At 41.0% G+C, this 7,436-nt stretch overlaps 1 long non-coding RNA gene across 2 annotated transcripts; it reads left to right on the top strand.

The window, feature by feature from the left end:
• Positions 1-5,593: 5,593 nt before the first annotated feature.
• Positions 5,594-7,195, top strand: LOC147896336 (uncharacterized). 2 transcript variants are annotated; one of them, XR_015541845.1, is made up of 4 exons: positions 5,594-5,721; positions 6,490-6,514; positions 6,633-7,038; positions 7,158-7,195. It is a non-coding gene; the product is annotated as an uncharacterized LOC147896336 (long non-coding RNA). The 2 variants fall into 2 exon arrangements; XR_015541844.1 differs by having other exon boundaries at positions 6,633-7,185.
• The last annotated feature ends 241 nt before the right edge of the window (positions 7,196-7,436 follow it).

Here is a 7,436-nt window from a genome sequence, read left to right on the forward strand (position 1 = left end):
CAAAGTGCATGCATGTGTAAAAGGAACGTAAATCATCTTTGTTGAGGTAATGAAGGCCTCGGGGGGGTCACTATGTATAAACCCTCTATATCACGTGCGTTCAAGGCCTATATTTAAAATCCTTATCTGTAAAAAATTTCATTTATAAAATGTACCCCTTTTCTATACAAATCTGTAAATTTTTTCCAAAACTATTTTAAATAGTCCCTTATGTATATTTATTTCTGTAAATTTTAGAAATAAAAAAAATCCTTCTGTTGAACTCACGTGATAGGATTACATATGATGAGTGACCCCCCCAAGATGAAGGCTTTCGCCTTCATTGGGGGTTGTAGGGTATAGGAGGAGTTTAAGGTTTAGAAGGAGGTCCCAGGGTTTAGAAGGAGGTTCCAGGGTTTAGAAGGACTTCTAGGGTTTAGAAGGAGTCCAGGGTTAGAAGGAGGTTCCACGGTTTAGAAGGAGTTCCAGGGTTTAGAAGGAGGTTCCACGGTTTAGAAGGAGTTCACGGTTAGAAGGAGGTTCCAAGGTTCAAGGTAGAGTACATGGTGGAGAACTCGTCTCCCTCGTAGATCATGGAGTTTTAAGGGTTGAGGAACAAAGGGTTTAGGGGGAGCATAGGAGTGGGAGAGGAAGAAGGTGTAAGAGCATGGGGGAAAGAAGAGAGAGGAGAGAGGAGGAGGAGGGAGGAGGAGAGAGGAGGAGGAGGAGGAGGAGGAGGAGGAAGGAGGAGGGAGGAGGAGGAGGAAGGAGGAGGAGGGAGGAGGAGAGGGAGAGGGTGGGTTGCAAGGTTGGAGGAGAGGGGAGGAGGAGTTGCAAGGTCAGGACATGCTTTTGGACGTGGAGTGCAAGGAAGCATGGACACTTGAGACAAATGCTTAGAATACCAAAGTAGGCTCAACACAATGCCCCAAAGAGTGTGGGCTTCATTCCATTATGGGGTATTTATACAAGTTGGAGAGCTTCTCTCTCTACATGTAACACAAAGTTGTAACACAAAGTTGTGTCACAAAGTTGTAACACAAAGTTGTAACACAAAGTTGTAACACAAAGTTGTATCACAAAATTGTAACACAAAGTTGTAACACAAAGTTGTATCACAAAGTTGTAACACAAAGTTGTAACACATTCTCTTTCTACATGTAGAAGTTGTAAGACAAAGTTGTAACACAAAGTTGTATCACAAAGTTGTATCATAAAGTTGTAACACATTCTCTTTCTACATAAGTTCATGTTGGCACAGAGTCAACACCTCTTAGTATTAACATCTCTGCTATCTTGTAGATGACCGCCATAGTGTCACCAATCCCTAGTCCTCGATCCTCGCCATGAGCTCAAAGATCTGTCTCAATATATTGGTATAGTTATGATCATGGATTCTATTTGTATTCCTCATGGGTGTTGATTTTGACTTACAGGATCCACTCCCTTCTCATTGTGTCAAGTCTCTTTTAGTCTGATAGACCCTTTGGTCTTCCAAAGAGTTTAATAAACTCTCTCTCTCTCTCTCTCTCTCTCTCTCTCTCTCTCTCTCTCTCTCTCTTCTCTTTCTCTCTCCTTTTGCTAATTAGGCAAGGTGATTAGGTTGACAGCTAAAAGTCACACACACAACCCTACTGACTGGTGCTCTCTCTCTCTCTCTCTCTCTCGTCTCATTCAAACAAAATTTTGAACTTTGATCCAAAAATAGAGTCTCTCATAACCATGACCAAGCTATCCCAACTTTCTAGCAATGAGCACAAAATCAAGAGAGTCGAACATCATCATCAAAGTTTACTCCTATGAAACTTAGTTGGATTGTATTTGTATTGATTAGGTTGACAACTAAAAGCCACACATGCAACCTTGCTGGCTGGTGCTCTCTCCCTTCCCCCCCCCTACCCTCTCTCTCTCTCTCTCTCTCTCTCTCTCTCTCTCTCTTTCTTTCTCTCTAATTCAAACAAAATTTTGAACTTTGATCCAAAAATAGAGTTACTCATAGCCATGACCAAGCTATCCCAACCTTCTAGCAATGAGCACAAAATCAAGAGAGATCGAACGTCATCATCAAAGTCTACTCCTACGAAACTTAGTTGGCTTGTATTTGTATTAAAGTGATTCAAATGATCAGCTATAGTCCCACCTTCTGACATCTTCAGATTGGATAGATTCTTCATAAGAAATACCTTTGTTATAAGCTAATGGTTTTTCATATAATGTATCCAACGTGCTCATAAACTCCTTTGTTGTTTTTTGTTCAAGATCATTGAAAGCCACTGATGCTCCCAAACATAGTCGTATTGTTCCTAGTGTCTTTCTATATCAAGAACCTCCCAGTCTTCAACTAACATACTCGCCAGCTTCTTTGCAATCCCACCTAATGGAAAGAAAAGTCATTCTAGTTTAGATAATCCTCAATCTACATCTTCCAATGCTAGTTCACAATTTTTAACTTTCCTTCTTTTGTCATTGCTCCTAGTCGAGAACCAAGAACTCCTTCCAAACGAGTCAACGGATGTTGCTCAAACAAACGCTCTAATGTCAGCTGTTAGGATCAATGCAATAATGGAGAAACAATATGAGAAGGTGAATGCATAAAATACATAATACAAGAAGCACACGCAATGGAAGAGAAAGAGAGACACCAATTTATGTGGTTCACCCAATGCTTCATTATAATCTCTAGCAATGGTCTTGCAAAGCAGGTTCTTCAATCACCAAATTCCATGGCCGGGGCTACATCTAGGGAGAAACAACAAGTCCTATATTTTTCTCATCCAGCAAGTGAGAAGGTACAAGATACAGGTAATATATCCATGCTGCTCTCTTGTTATGTGAGCCCCACCCTTATCTTACAATTTTGATTACACAACTCATGTGAAACTTGTAGATGCATATCAGTGTGGATGAATAGCATGAGGTGTCTTCTTTAAAGTATGGGTATGAAAGTTCTTATAACCTTCAAGATTGTATATGTATGTAGAAGTGAAGAGTGTATGTATAGAGATTTGGGCATCTTGTAATAGAGAATGGAGTTTCATGTGCATCTCCCATCTTCCCTTGGCATGTTACCACGTCCTCTTTGTGAAAAATCATTTCTGTCCATAGTGTTTTGAGGGCCATATGAGGCTCTCCCATGGCCTCTTTAGGGGTCCACTTTGCCCTCTAAAATCATCTCTTCCACCCTAGTGACAAAACAAATGGTCTCATCCACTACTTGTGGAGGCTTTGAGCCCAAGCTTCACCTCTTCCATCGTGCACAATGGAACCAGCTTCTCAAAATCGGGCATAGTGCCTCGTATGGAAATAGAACTATCCAACGATTTGTATTGCAGGTCTAAAACATTCAAGGTAATAGACACCAAATCGTCATCTTCCACATTGCTATTTATGGAGGCTAAATATTTCATAATTTGCCTTATCTCAGCTATATAGTGCGTGCTGCTTCTATTTCTGCTCCACATTCTGTGGAGTCACTACTTGAGTTGAAATTTCCTTGCCTCTGTGCTTGTGCCATATAATTTGTGAATGATATCCCAAGCTTCTTTAGGTGTGCTAGCCTTCTTGATGTGAGGGACGAGTGTATCAAAAATGCATAAAGACATCCAATGCAATACCTTTCTTGATTTTCCCATCCATGTTTTGTACTCCAATTTCAACTCATCCGATGGTTCATCCAAGGCATTCATCTTCACCCATGATCAATCCCCAAACACCTTTTCCCATGAGGAAGCTTTCCATTCTATAAAATCAAGCACTACAATTATACTTTGTTAAAATTCCACCCATTATTTGGGCTAGTTGAGTGGTCTCATCCATGCTTGATTGACAATACTTGCTTCCAAATGCAACTTAGCAAGTCTCAAATCATAGTGCTTTTCTGATTATTCTGATTGCACTCACTTCAAGGGAGGTAATGGCATCCAAATTTGAGAATTCACCCTCTTCTCAAGTGCTCAACCTTGCTCAATTTTTAGGCATCCAAGAGCATCAAATTTGAACATTGAACAGTCCACTTTTGGGCATCAATTCAAGCATGTACCAATGCATTCACTGCACATTTTATTTTTTGTAAATGTGAGCATTTGGGCATCTGACCCTTAAATGCTTCCAAATCTTGCACTTGCAACGATTTATCAGCTTGAAATTTATCCAACTCTTTTGGGCATCAGATACATCCAATGTCGGGCATTCACATACTCAAATGCATGCTCCAATTGCAATTTACGAACAAAAACTTGCTTATTCACGCTTCACCAACCGGGAATTTAACCTTGAGTATTAATCACTTTTCTACCCCAATGCAATATTTTCTAATTTGTGTAAGTGATTCCTGCAACCAAGTTCTATTCCCAATGGCAAATTCTTGCACATTGCTACACATGGGAGCAATGCCAATTTTTAGGCAGGTAGCATTGTGAAATGAAATGAAAATCTTGCTTCTCCTTGAGCCATGTGTCATGATTTCAAAATGATTTAAAATTTAGTTCTAAATATCAATAAGAAGATTCCAACATAACTGTCCCACGGCGCATGCAAATCTCTCGATCTCGTGCTTACAGTGCAGATCTTTTCTCACTCCGTATTCTTCATTTTCTCAATCTCATGGCTTGTATAGGTCTTTCCTCTGTATTATTCATTTTTTGTTCTAGTTTTCATGGCTATGGTGTCGTCCTCTTCTTCTTCTTCTCTGCCTCTATCCAAAGCCTTGATGTTGGAGCCTGCCCCTCCCCTCCTCATCTCCCTCGTGAAATGCTCCCCTCTTCTTCCCTTCCCCTCGCCTCGATCGCCGAAGAATGCCTCCCATCCCCTTGTTGCCTCGTTTCCCTTCATCTTCTTCATTTTCTTCAACAAACAAGCTCGTTTCTTTTTCTATAGCACATATATGCATTTCTGCCATAGCCAACCTTCCCTCCGTAGCTATGGATACAGCTTCATGCACACATCAGTTTTGGTGTCCTTCCACCATCTCTCTTGACCTTTTCTTTGCTACGTTCCTTCCCGCAGCTTCCATTCTATCATTTGCCTTTGCTATGGCGCCTTGCTGACCTCCTTCTTGCCTGCCACACTCTCCTCCTTCCCTTTCCAGTAGTTCCAGTGTGCATTGCTTGGACCCGTGCAACTCGAAATGTGGGGATCGTCCTAGTTCCGGAGGATAGCAACAGCGCAAGAAACATGCAAGAAAAAGGAGGAGGAAGAGGAGGAGGAAGACAACGAGGAGGAGGAAGAGGAGCTGGAAAATGAGTAAGAGGAAGCGAAGTTGGTTCTGGATGATAGAGCGTGCCTTCCATCATTTAAAATTTTAGCACACAGCAATGGCATCTTCTCTGCGTTCAAGAGCTTGTAGTAGTGTAGGTGCGATGATTTACTTCACGGGCGAGGTCTCTGGTTCAATTCCAAGATGGCCCACTTTCTCCCTGCACCAGCATCTTCCCATTTTTCTATGGTTTTACTTCAGATTATAGCCAGAATTTGATTATGAAAGCCAAGGTCAGCTTACAACTTGCAGTACCATATGGATCAAAATTAATCGAACAGCTATCTTATCTTTATAACGGACTTGTTTGTGTTTGCCCACTGCATTCCAGAGAAGAGCTCTTGGAGTACCAAGCTGCAATCGATAAGCTGGCAACTGTCTACAATATGGTGGAGAATAGATTTACCTCTATAATCTGAAATAGAAGAGTTAATGGCAGTGAGCCTTTTCCAAAGTCTGAAACCCTGGAGAAATTCCCTCACCACAAGGTTAGCTAATAAAGCCTTGCTTTGTAGTTTTATGTCTAAATTGTGCTTCCCATCTTGAGCATCATCTGCATGCTCTTAAGGATAAAATATGAAACAAGAAACCACATCACATAGTTGCACATAGAGCTTCGTTCAGAATCTGAGCCCGACCTATAAGGGAGAGCTAGATGTACTGCAATCTGCAGTATGTGACCTCGATATTTCTCCAGCTGGTGCTAACTGCAAGAGGGATGTCTAGATCCAACTGAAAGCTCAGGAATCTTTGTTTAGAACCTCTAGGGACCCAGTGCAATCTCAAACAAGCACCAGGAGTATCTTCCTATGAGATTGTAAAGAATCATTTGCTCTTCTGCCATTGAAATTTCCCTCCTGAAGCCAATCGGTGAAGATCTTTTACATCCTTCAAATAATTTCCAAAATAGAGCTTTATCACACTATGAATCAAACACAAAATATTCTAGTCCTAGACAAATGTTGTCTGCAAGAAGTAGCATGGATGTATCACATGAGAGGATTCAGTCATAGTGCAAGGGATTTTGCAAGAAATTTAGAAGTTTACAGGCTATTCAAAGAAGATTGCATGTGCACCTCCTCCACTAGACCTCCACCTCCACCTCCCTCCTAAGAGCTTCACACATTACAAAGACTATTTCTTTCTGTGTGTTGTGTGTGCATGTGTGTGGGTGAGAGAGAGAGAGAGAGAGAGAGAGAATCTCATATGAAATGAGGTGCCTGATGTAATTTTTCTGGTTTTTCCCTTGGGGGAAGGAAACTTTCAAGAATATAATGGATAGTAAGTTGTTTGGATCTCTTAGTTCTATGTCAGTATTTAACAATACTAGGGTTCAATTTTGCCAATTTTAGGTGCTTTGAAACTCATATGTTTGATGTTTACAATGCTGCTTGTTCAGATTTGGGTTTGGCGTATCCAAAAATGTTTGATGTGGCTGTACCTGCCAACATGGTTTGCGGTATCCACGAAGTGTCATAGACTGCCCAAGCTTGACATGTGTCTGCATTTTGGCACTTGGATAAATATTTATCTTGATCTCTTTACTCTATTCCCAAAGTCACTTCAAATGTTGCTGTGCAAATTGTAGAGAAGTGACCAAAGTGCTAATGAAGCCATCTTCGAGATCCTGGATTTGGAAGAGCTCTTGGAGTACCAAGCTACAATCGATAAGCTTCAAAAGGTCTCAATGAAGCCATCTTCTAGAGCTTGGATTTGACCCGAAGGTATCTAATCAACTCAACAACAAGAAGGTCCTTTAGTCAATAGTTGGGTTCATCAGATATTGCAGCAGGCAGCAAGCACAGGTATCTAATTCTTTGCCATGGAGTGATAGTCCTTTATGACATGCTGATTTTGGCTGAGTATTCCTCTTTCTGCGAAGTGTTGCTGATTTATAGAACTGATATACTTGAAATCTTTTAAGGAGATTATTGTTAAGAATCCTCAGCGACTCCATCCACACCATCACGCCCAAATTGAAGGAAGGAAATCCTATTCTAGAAGCAAGTATGCTTGAAGATAGGGCACACAAATCTGTTCTTTTTTTTGCAAGAACACACAAATCTGTTTTTGAAGCATGCTTTTCAAGCATTTACCTAGTCCCTTCTAACCGAGTATAGAATAAAGAAGTGGAGGCAGTCTTGAGCCGTTTATAGGCTTCAAATCTAGAGCCCACAGGCATATAAGGTGCAAGATGGCATGT

The sequence above is a fragment of the Dipteris shenzhenensis genome, chromosome 12 (genome assembly GCF_047967505.1).
Source record: "Dipteris shenzhenensis isolate YYH24624 ecotype China chromosome 12, Dip_SZ_1.0, whole genome shotgun sequence".
In the NCBI taxonomy this organism is placed as follows: Eukaryota; Viridiplantae; Streptophyta; class Polypodiopsida; order Gleicheniales; family Dipteridaceae; genus Dipteris; species Dipteris shenzhenensis.